The 14848-nt window shown below is 40.9% G+C and overlaps 1 protein-coding gene across 1 annotated transcript in view; it reads left to right on the forward strand.

Annotated features, from left to right (window-relative positions):
- LOC126095006 (cytochrome P450 4C1-like) overlaps window positions 1-12736 on the forward strand; it is a 196132-nt gene extending 183396 nt beyond the window's left edge. The window contains exon 8 of the mRNA XM_049909665.1: window positions 12706-12736. The gene's annotated coding sequence lies outside the window, so the exon portion shown is untranslated. The remainder of the gene's footprint in view (window positions 1-12705) is intronic.
- Window positions 12737-14848: the final 2112 nt, after the last annotated feature.

Genomic DNA, 14848 nt, shown 5'->3' on the forward strand with positions numbered 1-14848 from the left:
ACTAAAATCTATTTTATCCATTTTTTAGTTTTTAAGAGATACTTTTTTAAATTTATTAACAAAAAATATTAAGTTTTTCTGCAGAAAATACTTTTTGTGAACTTCCTAATGGGGGAATATTAATGAATGTAGAACTAGAGATGGATTTTCTTGTTATGCAGAATCTCTGAAAATTTCATTCATTTATCTATGATAGTTTCTGACATAGTGGGGCATATGTACTGAAAATGTTAGTTTGTGGGAAATTGACTTTAAAGAAAAATCTTTTGAAATATGTAACTTGCAATTAATTAAAACTGTCCTGCTGCATATGATGGCCCTTCTTTGGCCTCTAGCAGGTATTCTAGCATGTTTGTCTTGCTTTCTTGGCCATATTATATGCAGACTTGTCTGCATTAGCTATCCTCATTTTATCGCAATGTTGCACCCCAGTGATATTATTTTCACCAGGATCAATTCCCAGCTTTTTCAGCACGCAACACTTTCCAGTATTATTACAATTGAATGTAGTAACAGCATCATGCGACTCCTAATGTCATTGTATATGCCTACAAATACAATTTTTGGATGGCAGTTCCAAATTATGCTGTTGAAACATTCATTTGGGTTCAGTGTCTGCCCATGCAGACACTTCCTTAGAAGCTCAGGATGAGCCAAGTCTCTGAAAATAGGTTTAATTGCAGATTTTCTTTGTCTCCTAATTGCCTGCCCATATTATACCTGCAAGTTTTCTGTTTCAGTTTTAGTTAACCGACCCTGCCGGTCAACAATTTTCCATCTTCTAATTTTTTTTCCTCTCATATCAACAGTTAGTTTTCTCAGCCTTGTTCCCAAACGTTTTTGAACATGGTCTGCACATTCTATTTTGCTAATAATGGCATCTCCATATATTTTAGAGTTCACCACATTGTTGTATGCCTTACTGTCACCATCGTCCAAATATTTGGTGTATGGTACGCATCTTGTTTCTACGGAGTGATGAAATATTTGTTGTACTCCATGAACTTCCCTACCACCACTTGTTCCTCTAAAATTAGCCGCACAGTTGTGTTCTTTATGTTCATTGACTTTACAACATTTGCAGTATTTAGACATTATCTCTACATCTAACACTTCACTGTTGTCTACACTCATGGCACTCACTACTCCACTCAGAGAAGTATGTCCTCTTTTCTGCCAACTTCCATCAAGTGCAACTGCAATATCTGAACATCCATCAGTTTCTTCCACTGCTTACCTAGCAGCCAGTTCCATGCTTTCCTCACTGACCTCACATACAGCTTTCTCTAATATTGCAGTCAGTTTTCAAATTTATTTGGTGGTTGATTTAAGTTCATCACTGAACAAAATGTTCTCCCTTCAGACATGCCCTTGCCAATGTGTCGTAGGGCATAAACTAATATAGAATTGATTTCGTAAGGGCCACTTGCATCTGGTTTTGAAGAATTCATAAATGAAATCACAGCTGAGCATTTAGTGCGAATTAAATCCAAAGCAGTTGCTAGGCCTTTTCTCCCACTGGCACTCTCACAAATTTTCACTCTCTGTGTTTCACCAAACTGTCAACATTGTACAAATTTAGAAATTACATCTGATAATATTCTGAAATTTATAATAATGTTACTGCACCCCCTGGCCACTTACAGTAAAGTCGTTGTAACTCACTTGAAATGGTGAGAGCTTCTTTGATGATGCACTTGTTGAAGAATTACAATTAGAAACATCGTTGCCAGGCGACATAACCTCTTGAACAGAAAGCTTTCTAAACTTGTTTCCTCTAAATTGTCGTTTCTTGAAAATGCCTTTACGCTTCATCATCTTCAGTAAACACAATAAAACACACGTAAACAAGCACTGAAAACGTAAGTATAACAACTACTCTTAATCACACGTGAACAAAACTAACCGCGTGTGTGAAAGCATTTTGTTTACAAAGAGCAGAAACAAAAGAATACCGACCATTGCATTCCAAGGGTAGCCATCACGCTTAGGAGAAAAAAAAAGTCCATAACGTGCAATGGTGCAATGTAGGGGATATAAAGATCTAAAATATATGCAGAAAAGTGTGTGACAGAAAAGTGGGCGTGGCACATAAACACACTTGGTTGGAAAATGCTCTGTAAATGCTCGAAAATTTTTTTCAGTAAAATCCTTTTCAGAGTACTTAAATAAAAACTCAGTGTTTCGAAATATGATTAAAACCGGTTTTTTTTCGACCTGAACCACAGTGTGATCCCCTTAAGAAGAACAAGAAACGAATTATTTTTATGCGTGATGGATCTCGAGACGGATGGATTTCGACGCATTTTTACGTAAATCAACAAAGCTATCAACTCTAAAGTATTGTTCTATAGTCTAGGATCGGTACCTTGAAGGTATTAGTAAGTGGGAACATAAACACATGCACTCGTAAGGCTGCCATATTCTGTACTCAAAATGGGCTATAACGTTAGATCGCTTGCGTTACCAACCTATCAGTCGTATGGAATGTAGCGCTGTTAATATTCCAATGTAAGAAATATATTTCAAGCGCAGAACATACATTCTTCTTCCCGGTTTCTCTAAGATAAACTACGTTATGGAACCGAAAAGGAAAAAAAACTACTTCCTTAAAACACTGGCTTTGTGTGATACGAGTACAACACACCTTTCCGGAGATGTATAGCGTTCGCTGTTCACATCCGATCACCGTTCGGAAATTATACCAGCATCAGCACTACATAAAATGATCGTTAGTAACGGCGAATACCTCGTACAAGGAAACAGATAAATGCATAGCAACAGCATCCGACATGCGAAAATTACAAGTCATTCCGTCACTAACCCTGTAAACAGCACACCTGTCAGACGGGGGAGGATGGAATACATCACATAAAACAAAGTTCGTTTAGAGGAATGTGCCACGTTTCATCACACATTAGATGGAAGTCCTCTGATGACCGACAGATTTACCGTTAACGATCGCAAGTAGACAGTACTTTAAACAGCATACAGAACACGCGGCCGTATACAGGTAGAACGCAGGCTATGTCACGCGACTGACGCACCCTGACAGAACAGTGGAAAAATTGACCTCCAGCACCTTCTCCTTCTCTAGAATGCATCATCAGTCAACCATTAAATCGTACTTCGTTATAGCTCCATCCCAATCGATCACCCCTACCACTCTCTGTTTTCCTTTAACGCTGATTCAAGTAAGTTTAGAGGCGTGTGGTTCTCTGTCTTCCTGAAAAGCATCAAATACAGTAGTCAACTCGCGTGTATCACTGTTACCTCGATAGACACACAGTATAATGCTGCCTCGACGGAGGAAAACTGATTGCCTCCCTGATTCCCTCGTTTCGATGTCGACGATTTCTCGAATTCCTCTTGCTGCCGCATCCTTGTTCCCATGTACAAATTGTTCGGCACGAACCAGAAGATACGCAAGTACTTCCTCAATTTCCCCACATTTCGATGTATATTCAATCAACTTATACCTATTCCATCGTCATTTTCTTTTCAATTCTATCGATTTCATGTCAGATCTATCCATGCGCTCATGACATAACCTCTGGTTCTGTGTTCTAAAATTGCTTGTAAACATAGCACAGCTGCATATGCCTAGCCCAAAAGCACTAATCAGGAGGTGTAATATAGCACTGTACTCGTATGTATCCAGTCACCTCCACATTTGGAGAGTGATTGCTCTGTTTTCTGCATGTCTGTGTATATGAATGCCTTGCGGTGACTCGTTTCGAGATATGGGAGTGCCAGAAATATGATTGAGTAGTGGTTGCAATCAATAAAGAAATTCTCAATAGGATCCAACGCAGGTATGTGCTTGAATGGAAAGACCTGACTTCAGATCACGGAAGTCATTTCAAGCAGAAATCCTAGCACTAGACATCTGAGAAGCTAGTGTACATTTTCTTACGATGTCAATCAGCACACCATCTACTACTATTTGTGACCCATCTCAATCAACCATGACGTGTTGGTGTGATACTACATACTTCTGATATTGCTGTCACGGTATTTGTCTGGGCAAAAAACCACCTCATTCAGACGAAATGTCGTACCTCGATTTGTAAAGCGGATATAGCTTTTAACGTTGATACTTGTATGCATCTGTAGAACCAAGACCGCTTGTGACAGCAACGGGAAGAGTTTGTCAATTCATAAGAATGGTACTGATACTTCTATTTCCAGAGCCATAGCTGCCAACAAGGTGTATTTCCGATACTTCGCTCATTGTCGAAAGTCGTTCAACTGAGACCACAAACGTAACATTTAGTTGTAAGCGCAGGGATGAAATAATATGTGACCGACTTCTTAGGATGATTGATTCTACCTGTGTGTACTCGGCCTGAGTCGTCGGTGACCTGTGTGGGGGTGATTCACGTTTCCCTTTAACAGTAGGAGCTGTCAGAATGGGGAGGCCTGCTGGAGTGTAGGCATGTAGATGAATTAAGGTGTTGTCCTCTAGCCTATCGAATAACGAACTAATTCTTAGTATATGTTGGATAGCTTTCATGATTGCATGAAAACCTGGGAATGAATATGGAGGTGCATTTGTGCTGGACTGTTATTCCCTCCCATATAAATTGTTCTGTTGTCTGCTTCTGCACATTTCGCGACTTTATTTATTTGATAGAAGATCAATTGTGGGGTGTGCATCTAGCATCTGGAAGACATGTTTACTGGTTCTCTAGACATGAGAAACACCTTAGTTGACCTTGTAAATTATAAGAATGATTTCGAATCTGTTACATCACCGAGATCGGTATTCAAGGGTGGAAATATCATTTTTCATTTGTTTGTTTCTAGTTACTCAGTGGTAGAGCACGCTCCACCTAGCTAAAGATTTGGGTTTGTGTAGAAATAATTCCCACTCTATATCTTCAGAATTACATTACGTGAGCGATTGGTAGGATACTGCTGTGTGCAAACCATGCGTAATTACACTCCTGGAAATTGAAATAAGAACACCGTGAATTCATTGTCCCAGGAAGGGGAAACTTTATTGACACATTCCTGGGGTCACATACATCACATGATCACACTGACAGAACCACAGGCACATAGACACAGGCAACAGAGCACGCACAATGTCGGCACTAGTACAGTGTATATCCACCTTTCGCAGCAATGCAGGCTGCTATTCTCCCATGGAGACGATCGTAGAGATGCTGGGTGTAGTCCTGTGGAACGGCTTGCCATGCCATTTCCACCTGGCGCCTCAGCTGGACCAGCGTTCGTGCTGGACGTGCAGACCGCGTGAGACGACGCTTCATCCAGTCCCAAACATGCTCAATGGGGGACAGATCCGGAGATCTTGCTGGCCAGGGTAGTTGACTTACACCTTCTAGAGCACGTTGGGTGGCACGGGATACATGCGGACGTGCATTGTGCTGTTGGAACAGCAAGTTCCCTTGCCGGTCTAGGAATGGTAGAACGATGGGTTCGATGACGGTTTGGATGTACCGTGCAGTATTCAGTATCCCCTCGACGATCACCAGTGGTGTACGGCCAGTGTAGGAGATAGCTCCCCACACCATGATGCCGGGTGTTGGCCCTGTGTGCCTCGGTCGTATGCAGTCCTGATTGTGGCGCTCACCTGCACGGCGCCAAACACGCATACGACCATCATTGGCACCAAGGCAGAAGCGACTCTCATCGCTGAAGACGACACGTCTCCATTCGTCCCTCCATTCACGCCTGTCGCGACACCACTGGAGGCGGGCTGCACGATGTTGGGGCGTGAGCGGAAGACGGCCTAACGGTGTGCGGGACCGTAGCCCAGTTTCATGGAGACGGTTGCGAATGGTCCTCGCCGATACCCCAGGAGCAACAGTGTCCCTAATTTGCTGGGAAGTGGCGGTGCGGTCCCCTACGGCACTGCGTAGGATCCTACGGTCTTGGCGTGCATCCGTGCGTCGCTGCGGTCCGGTCCCAGGTCGACGGGCACGTGCACCTTCCGCCGACCACTGGCGACAACATCGATGTACTGTGGAGACCTCACGCCCCACGTGTTGAGCAATTCGGCGGTACGTCCACCCGGCCTCCCGCATGCCCACTATACGCCCTCGCTCAAAGTCCGTCAACTGCACATGCGGTTCACGTCCGCGCTGTCGCGGCATGCTACCAGTGTTAAAGACTGCGATGGAGCTCCGTATGCCACGGCAAACTGGCTGACACTGACGGCGGCGGTGCACAAATGCTGCGCAGCTAGCGCCATTCGACGGCCAACACCGCGGTTCCTGGTGTGTCCGCTGTGCCGTGCGTGTGATCATTGCTTGTACAGCCCTCTCGCAGTGTCCGGAGCAAGTATGGTGGGTCTGACACACCGGTGTCAATGTGTTCTTTTTTCCATTTCCAGGAGTGTAGATATGTTCTTGTAATCCAAGAGTCTGGAGATGGGTGTAGAAATGCGAGCAAGCAGGCAGGTCTGGACCAGAAACAGTAACACATTTGTACCGAGGGGAGGAAACGAGCCAGTCTTTACACAACAGTTTTGAGAGTGAGTTCGATACAATGTCGGCTTTCTGATCTAAAAGGTATGATTTTGTATGGGGTGGATATGAATTGTATGTTTACTACATCGACACGATATGTGGTGATATATTGCTGGGTTGTAGATTGGTTTCACGCTATAATACTCAAGCTCCTGTCGCCAGTGGGAGAGCAGTGTATTTGAGTAAGAGTCTTTCCGTATTTGAATATATGTGTGGCACTTTGCGGTGTTTAGTTGTCAGTACAATATGATGATCAATGTAAAATAGTTTATTGCCACTTAAAGTCACGTCAGTAGAAAGAAAGAAAAGGCTGAGGGTGCTTCCCTAGAACTGAGGAGCATCATGTCATTTAGCCGGTGCAAGTGTAGGCTTACAAAATTTTTTTGGGTGGTGTACAGATATAAAAGATAAGTGCAGTGTTTGTGTAAAAAGTGTATATATTGTACTGTAAAGTCACTGTGGCTTAAGTTGTGTAAAATGTGTATATATTGCATTGTAAAGTTACTGTGGTTTATGTTGTGACCTGACTAGAGAGAATGACTATGTATCCTATCGAGAGGGAGGTATAGATTCAGCACATTGATAACCACAAGGGTACGAAAGAGATTTTTTACGTGGAAAATTATATGCGCTATAGATACTGAGATTCGTTCCAGAAGCAGAGTCGTCAAGAGGAAACATTAACTGTACATTGATCGGTGTCAGACTGTAGCAGCAATCGTAATATTTAATTGTAGTTACACTACTAAATATCTTCCTGACTCCAATATTATTGTGAGTCACATTTGCATTTGATGATCTGTAGACAACTTTTCGGGTTTAACTGTCAATGCAATTTAACGATCTCTGCAAAATAATTTTACAGTTGAAAGTCCTATTTGCAGAAAGAAGTAAAAGATGAATGGTGGTCCGATACTGGCAGCATCAGTAATTCGGGGGATAAATTCGATAAGAGCCAATTATAGTGCTCGATTCATTCACAAGACATTTTTTGTGCTGGGATATAGGAGTCTCCACATAGCGGTGTGAACGTCTGTGTATGCTGAGAGCAGGAAGGGTGACATGTGATGGACTGGGTTATTATGCGCTATTTTCGTAAACAGGTTCTGTTAGGGCAAGAATTTCCGCCATGTGATATCAGTATGACATTGAGAACATTGCTAGATGCGCTTGTCCTGGTATGTAGCTATGTGCGGCGATGTGTCAGCCACATGTCACGCATGGCCTGTTAGAATCGCTAGGGGGAAAGCAGCCTGTGCTATTCTGGAACAGATTTCTTCAGCATCGCTCGGCAATTAGCTCTTCGCTGGACTACAAGGAGAGAGAGGGTTCACGCCACCAGCGGCGAACACACGCGCATGCAGCACCTCTTGGAACATCTGCACTTTGGAAATAGGTCTTTGCTCCCACCCGCTTGCATCATCAATGGAGTCTAGGTGATCATTTATTTCGAGAGGAATTTCTCAGGTATCAGGTATGAAACGGATGTCACTGTCTCATGTGTGCGGGCATCTGTGCTTGGTTTGACATCTGACGGCCACGCCACTTTTCGTGGTTGCAGGTAGCCTCTTGTGCGGTCTACAGGGGGTTGCAGACGCTTTCTGCATACATTGTTTGCGTTCTGTTGCATTATTTTGCGAGCAGGTCTGTAGGCTGTGGTATGTGTTATTTGGGGCTGTTTATGAGTTGATTTCATGTCTGCACATCTGTGTACTGCATTATTCAGGAGTCAACATGTCTGTACTGAAATTATTTCGACAAATTAGGAGTTGTTTGTGCGTCTGCAGAGCGTTATTTAGGAGTAGTTTACAGGTCTGTGGGCTGTGTGGCGTGACCCCAAGTATGTGTTTTGTATCAGTGTGATAAATGTACTTCATCCTTAAATAAACTGTTCCAAAATAAATAAAGTATACTGCTTCCTTACTCTGTCCAGCAGCCCAGAGCAGGCTGAGTCATTTTCACGCCATTTTCCCCCTCCAGACCACTATATTACATTACATCACATTAGGGATAACAGCACCCTCTGGTGGCAGTACTGTGTACTAGGTCAGTTGGAGTCTAGATCTCATGGTGGAGACATTGTCCTGCACAGGCAGAGTCGTTTTCTCACCATTTCCCCCCCACCATCTTGGATTACTTCACAAAACAGACGACAGCACTGTCTGGTGGTGATACTGTGTACTAGGTCCAGATCTCATGGTGAACACACTGTTTGCCGCCCTCTGTGATAATGGTACTTGCATCATCAGCTGACATCATGGCTGCCATCTTCGATTATGTCACGGAATGGACAACAGTGCACTCTGGTGGTGGTACTGTGTACTAGATCCAGACCTCGTGGCAAACACACTGTTTGCCACCATCTTGGATAACGGTACTTGCGTCATCTGCTGATGTCATGCATGCCATCTTGGATTATGTCACAGAACAGACGACAGCGCCGTCTGGTGGTGGTGCTGTGACTAGATCAGTTGGGCTCTGGACCTCGTGGTGAACACACTGGACTGCAGTAGTGGCTCAAATTGTTTAAATGAAGACTGGTACACGATTTCGACAGTTGACAATTAGTAAGCATGTTTGCAGAGTCTTTTAGTGGTTCACATGTTACGCAGATTTATATATGTGTATACATGTAAATGTAACAATCATAAGAAGAAAGGGTACATAAATAAACAGATTAGTAGAAATCCATTATTTTCAATTACTGCCCAAATTTTGAATTTTTATCATTCTTTCCTGTGAGTCCGTTTAATGTGAACTCACTTCTGATGTCCGTGATTATATTTATCTTCTTCCACCATGAATATATATATCCTGATCGTGTCTGTAACAGTTCTTAATCAGACTTCTTCTTCCGAATGCAGGCCGCTTGGGTACCTGACATTGAGATGATGCACGGAAGAAAAGAAAACTTTTGTTGTTTTGCACAAATAATAATTATTATTCAAACAACACAAATGGCTACCAGTTGAGGCTCTTCCTTATGTAGCTATACAATTGCCCCCACACAGTGCGGTGACACGCAATGGAGGCGCACAGCAGTGTTGCCATTCTAGCGACCAAGACGCTAGAACTAGCGAATTTTATAAACTTTTAGCAGGCTAAATTGTGGCTTTAGCGGAAAAAAATTTTTTGCGATTCCTAGCGACTTTTTAGGCAGTCAAGTCTAAGTTACCTTTTAAATCTTTTGCATATGAGTCCGTCTTAAAACTCAGTCATTTTCAGCTATGGACCACCGCTACATCATCCTCAGTGTTGTGCTAATTTTCTCTTCCTAATAAATATCAACATCTTTTTACTTCCCTAATTCCCCTTGTGGGGAGGGAAAATAAAAGATTACTCTATGGAGAAAAACTCAACGCATGCATATTGTACCGCAAAATACTTTTACACCACCAGTATCCGCTAGAGACTTTAATTAACTCTTCGTTTATACTCGTATAATGTAGTCAATTGCGATTCAAAACGCTTCCTTGCTATCATGAACTTTCTTACGACCTGCTAATTTTAACAATTTTATTGGAAACTTATACATGGCTATCTTAATTATGTACAAAAAGATCCACATATTTCTTTAATCTGCACTGCAGTAGCGAACCTGGAGAAAAACTGTAGGAGCTTCGTGACTCAACAATGAGTGAGACCAAGAATACTGTATTTGAACTGGACTGTTTGGAATGTCATATTCATTGTAGTTGTATCGATGTGTTGCGGTGTCGTTAGTTCTTGCAATTGTTTACAAATTATCGGTTTTGATTGTGTAACGATAGTAGTTGTGTGGAATTAACGCAGTTATAAACAAATCATGGAAGTGCCACCTAAAAGAAAGGTCTACAGTCAAAGTTATAAAAAAGAGTTGGAAAACTGCATGGAGTTCAAACATTGGTTGAAGCCTATGCCAGGTAACCCAACCAAGGCCTATTGTAGCTATTGTCAGTCCGAAATGTATGCAAAAATTAACGATTTTGAAAAGCATTTGGAAACGAAAAAACGTAGAGCAAAATATGAACTAATTTCTCAAAATAAGTAACTGACATTTTCTGCAGTACCAGTGAAAACATGTAATTCATGTGCAAGGGCTGAGTGTACGTTAGCGTTGTACATTGCTGAACATAGCTCAATTTCCAACATTGATCACTTGACTGACGTGTGTAAAAAATGCTTTAAGGATTCGAAATCAACAAACGACATGAAATTACGTAGAACTAAATGTACGCAGCTAATAAATTATATTCTAGCCCCTCATTTCAAAATGGAACTTTTAAGTAACATAGATGACCAAAAATGTAGTTTATAATTAGATGAATCAACAGATGTAAGCGTCAGGAAATATCTCGGGATGGTGGTAGGATATTTCATTGTAAATAAAAGTAGTGTCTGCGCTTTTAGCTTTGCAGCCCCTGGAGAGTTCTGATGCCGTTCGAACGGTATCGGCACCATTTACAGTGTTTAAAAGCTGAGGACCTCAAACTACAAAATTTAATTGCAATAGGAACCGATAATGCAACTGCTATGACTGGTTCCAGCCACAGCGTGTATACAATTCTGAAAACGCAACACAATCTTCCACATCTCATTTTGATACATTGTGTATGTCACTCATTACAGTTGGCAGCAACGCACGCATCAGAAATCACTTTGCCACGAAACATACAGTTTCCTTGAAACCTACACCTGGTTCTCATACTCGTCAAAGCGCCAAATTGAGTATAAACATATTTTTCACCTAATTAATTGCGGTGATGCACCGTTAAAAAAAACTGAAAGCGTGTAACACACGATGGCTATCTATCGAACCGGCAATAGCAAGAATTTAATCCCAGTGGGATGAATTAAAATTGCATTTTAAGACTACTAAAGATCGATGTTACAGAGCGGAGATGCTTTATAATATGTACTCAGATAAACAGATTCGACTCTATATGTACTTTTTGAAAACAATTCTTGGTGAGGTGCAACAGACAATCAAAATCTTTGAGAGTGAAAAAGCAAACCCCGTAAAACAGTTAAGTTGTTTGACGGCTTTGCTACATTCAGTCTGCCAAAGAATTCTGTTGCCGACGGCAGCTACAACCGACCAAGACTACATAGATCTCAAAATTATTAAGAGATCATCTTAATCCCGTCCCCTACCTAGGATATCTTTTTGAGTCACATGCGCAGAAGCTTCCAGTAAATCATAATGCTAGTATTGCAGGAATAAAAAAACGGTGTATTGATTTTAACGTAAAGTTAGGAGAAGAAATCCAAAAAAGATTTCCAGCCAACTACAAAGCTTTAGAAAAAATGACACTCTTGAATGAAGAAGAAACTTAGAAACAATCAAAAGACACGTCATTAACTAATCTTGCAAAGGAAATGGGATACCCTGACAAAAAAATTGACAAAATCTTGCAGCAGTGGCAAACTATTCATTTCGTTGATTGGAATCCGCTAAACGGGGACACTATTAGTTTTTGTGCTAAAGTAGCCGACTATAAAAATGCTATTGGAATAAACACCTTCAAGGATTTAAGTGATTTCGCCATTGCCGTTCTATCTTTACCACATTCAAACGTCGGAGTAAAAAGGGTGTTTAGCTCCATGAATATTGTGAAAAATAAGCTTCAAAGCAGACTTTCTGAACAAACTGTAAATTCTCTTCTTCTCATCAGAAACCAACTCAAGATTAAAAACATGAGTTACTCGACTTATCTCCCAGAAGATGTTATTAACCAAGTCGGCAAAGGAAGACCAAGAGAAACTGGAGAGGCTTCAACTTCTTCTTCAGTTAACGCAATTGATGATCCTGGAGACTTATTACACTATTTTGAAATTTAGGTAAAAGCATTCAGCTAATAATTATATTTTCTTTCATGAAAGTGCAGCGTAATTTATACATCGTGACATGTTGTATCAAAAGTCGAATCGAAGTTACTCATCATTGTGAACAACTTCTGCTTCGGGACCAGCCGTGAAATCGCAAAAAATTAGCTATTCCACATATTTTTTGAGTGGCATTGGTCTTTTTATGTGAAACAGCCGATTTTTTCCGCGATTTCAGGGTTTGTCTCATAATAAAAATTGGAGTTATGAGTAGCTACATTATTTGGGCTTTCAATGTGACACGTTTAAAATGTCACAGTGTATGTAATTAATAATCTCATGTACATAGTTACAACTACAGAATTTGACAGCTAAAAGCATACTTTTCATTTTGTCTTTTCAGATCGGAAGCTTGAGACACGAATAATTTCGATTGAGTGGAACATTTAATGGCTTCGTTTACAAATTTAATTTTTTCAGATTTTTCTAACTGTGCATATGTTAGACTAATTTTGTTGTTGAAAATAATAAATTTTCAGTACCATTTATCAATAAATTAATGTGATTTGTAGTGTTTCATACCAAGTTTCTAAAATATCGCTGGAGCAAAATAGGACCATTAAAAACATGTTGTAGGCGTTGTAGTACATTATTGTCTGGCAATATCCAAGTGATGAAAATAAATATAATAATCCCCCCCTCCACCTGCCGACATATCTTTGCCCTTAAGAAAGTTTAGCGGCATCTATCGGATTTTTAGTGACCGTTATTTTACACATCTAGCCTATTTTTTAACACCGGCTAGCGACTTTACATATTATGCAACAGCAACTCTGGCGCACAGTGTTTTGTATACACTCGTTCAGCTCAAATTTAAGTTTGTGCCAAAGGGGGTACAATGACCTTTATTTGTCGGCGTATTTCTCTTTGTATTTTGGGTTGGAGGTGTCTTACACATTATCTTACAGGAAATACATATCTTACATACATAAATATTTACATGAGAGCGCTGCTAGAGCGGTTATTCGTCTCTTTGCCAATATTGCTAGTCCCTGTGTGCATGCGCGCTAAACATGTTTGTTGACTGCGCAAAAACCATTAAATGTTGCACATATTATTGTGTACGGTCGTCCGCGCTTCCATTCGCACTTTTAGTGTAATTTTCACTCTGAGTGTCGTACTATGTGTCGAATAGGTCGTTGTGGCGTGGTTTTCCAACGTGAGTGCGATGCATGTGTGTTTACTCTTCAAGAACCGATGCTGTAGTAGATAATTCGCCTTTCGTACGGCCCGGGAAGGATCTTCTCCGTCGTATTCACATTTTCAGTGGGGTGAACACCGCACATCAACACCCGACGTCAAGGTAAATGATGCTTGCACAATTGTAGTTTGCTGATTAATATATCAGACAAAAAAAATTGATTCGTAGTACAATTGGACACGCGTTTGGGTACCACTGTATGTTTTGTCGTTGGTGTGAGAATCGCTTTTAGTCCTTGAGGTTTTTTTTTCTTTTAGATAGATCTTAAAGTTCATCATTTACATATTACTCGATATACACAAAAATTCAGCCGCGCGGGGTTAGCCGTGCGGTCTAGGGCGCTGCGGTCATGGACTGTGCGACTGGTCCCGGTGGAGGTTCGAGTCCTCCCTAGGGCGTGGGTGTGTGTGTTTGACCTTAGGATAATTTAGGTTAAGTAGTGTGTAAGCTTAGGGACTGATGGCCTTAGCAGTTAAGATCCATAAGATTTCACACACATTTCATTTAAAATACACATAATAAAATTTCTTAGTTATAAAACTATGACATTACTTATAAGTATATTTTATGACAAGAAAACTGCTGTGACATTGTGTCACGACTCCTGAAAAGCTTTTAAATCTTTATGAGGGTGGAGACCTTTGTCTCTCCCTGTTCTTTCATATACCAACCTATAAGTCCAGGATAAGGTATTTTTGCAATAATATAGGGCCATGAGTATAGTAATTGCCATTTTTTGTTCAACTTACCGATCTTTGTCGATTTAGGATATGTTCTCAACAGGACTCGTTGCTCTTCGAAAAAATGTGTAACTCGTTTTAACTTTTTGTCGTATATTCTCTTTCTGTATTCTGCTCTATTCTCTAGTGTAATTACTGCTTGTTTGATTTTATCCTGTAAAGTTAACTCTTTGGTAGGTAATTTTGGTATGGGTGATTCCCATTCGTCAGTTTCCTTTGTGTTAAACATAAGTTCATTAGGAGTGAAAACTGTGGAAGAGTGGAGGAGATAGTTTACTATTTGCATAAATGGAGTCACGTATTCAATCCATCGTGAATGTTTATTATGAGCGTATGTCCTTATAAATCTACTGAATTCTTTAAACACTCTTTCCACGGGACTTGCTTCTGAGAGGAAAAAACTTACCAAGATATGTTTAATGCCCTGTGTACTCATGAATTGTTTCCATTTTCTTCCTACGAAATAGGCTGCATTGTCTGTTAATATGACTTTGGGTTTCCCTACTCTTCGTAAATAATCCTCTTCAATTCTCCTTATGATGCTA

The sequence above is a fragment of the Schistocerca cancellata genome, chromosome 8, assembly GCF_023864275.1.
Source record: "Schistocerca cancellata isolate TAMUIC-IGC-003103 chromosome 8, iqSchCanc2.1, whole genome shotgun sequence".
In the NCBI taxonomy this organism is placed as follows: Eukaryota; Metazoa; Arthropoda; class Insecta; order Orthoptera; family Acrididae; genus Schistocerca; species Schistocerca cancellata.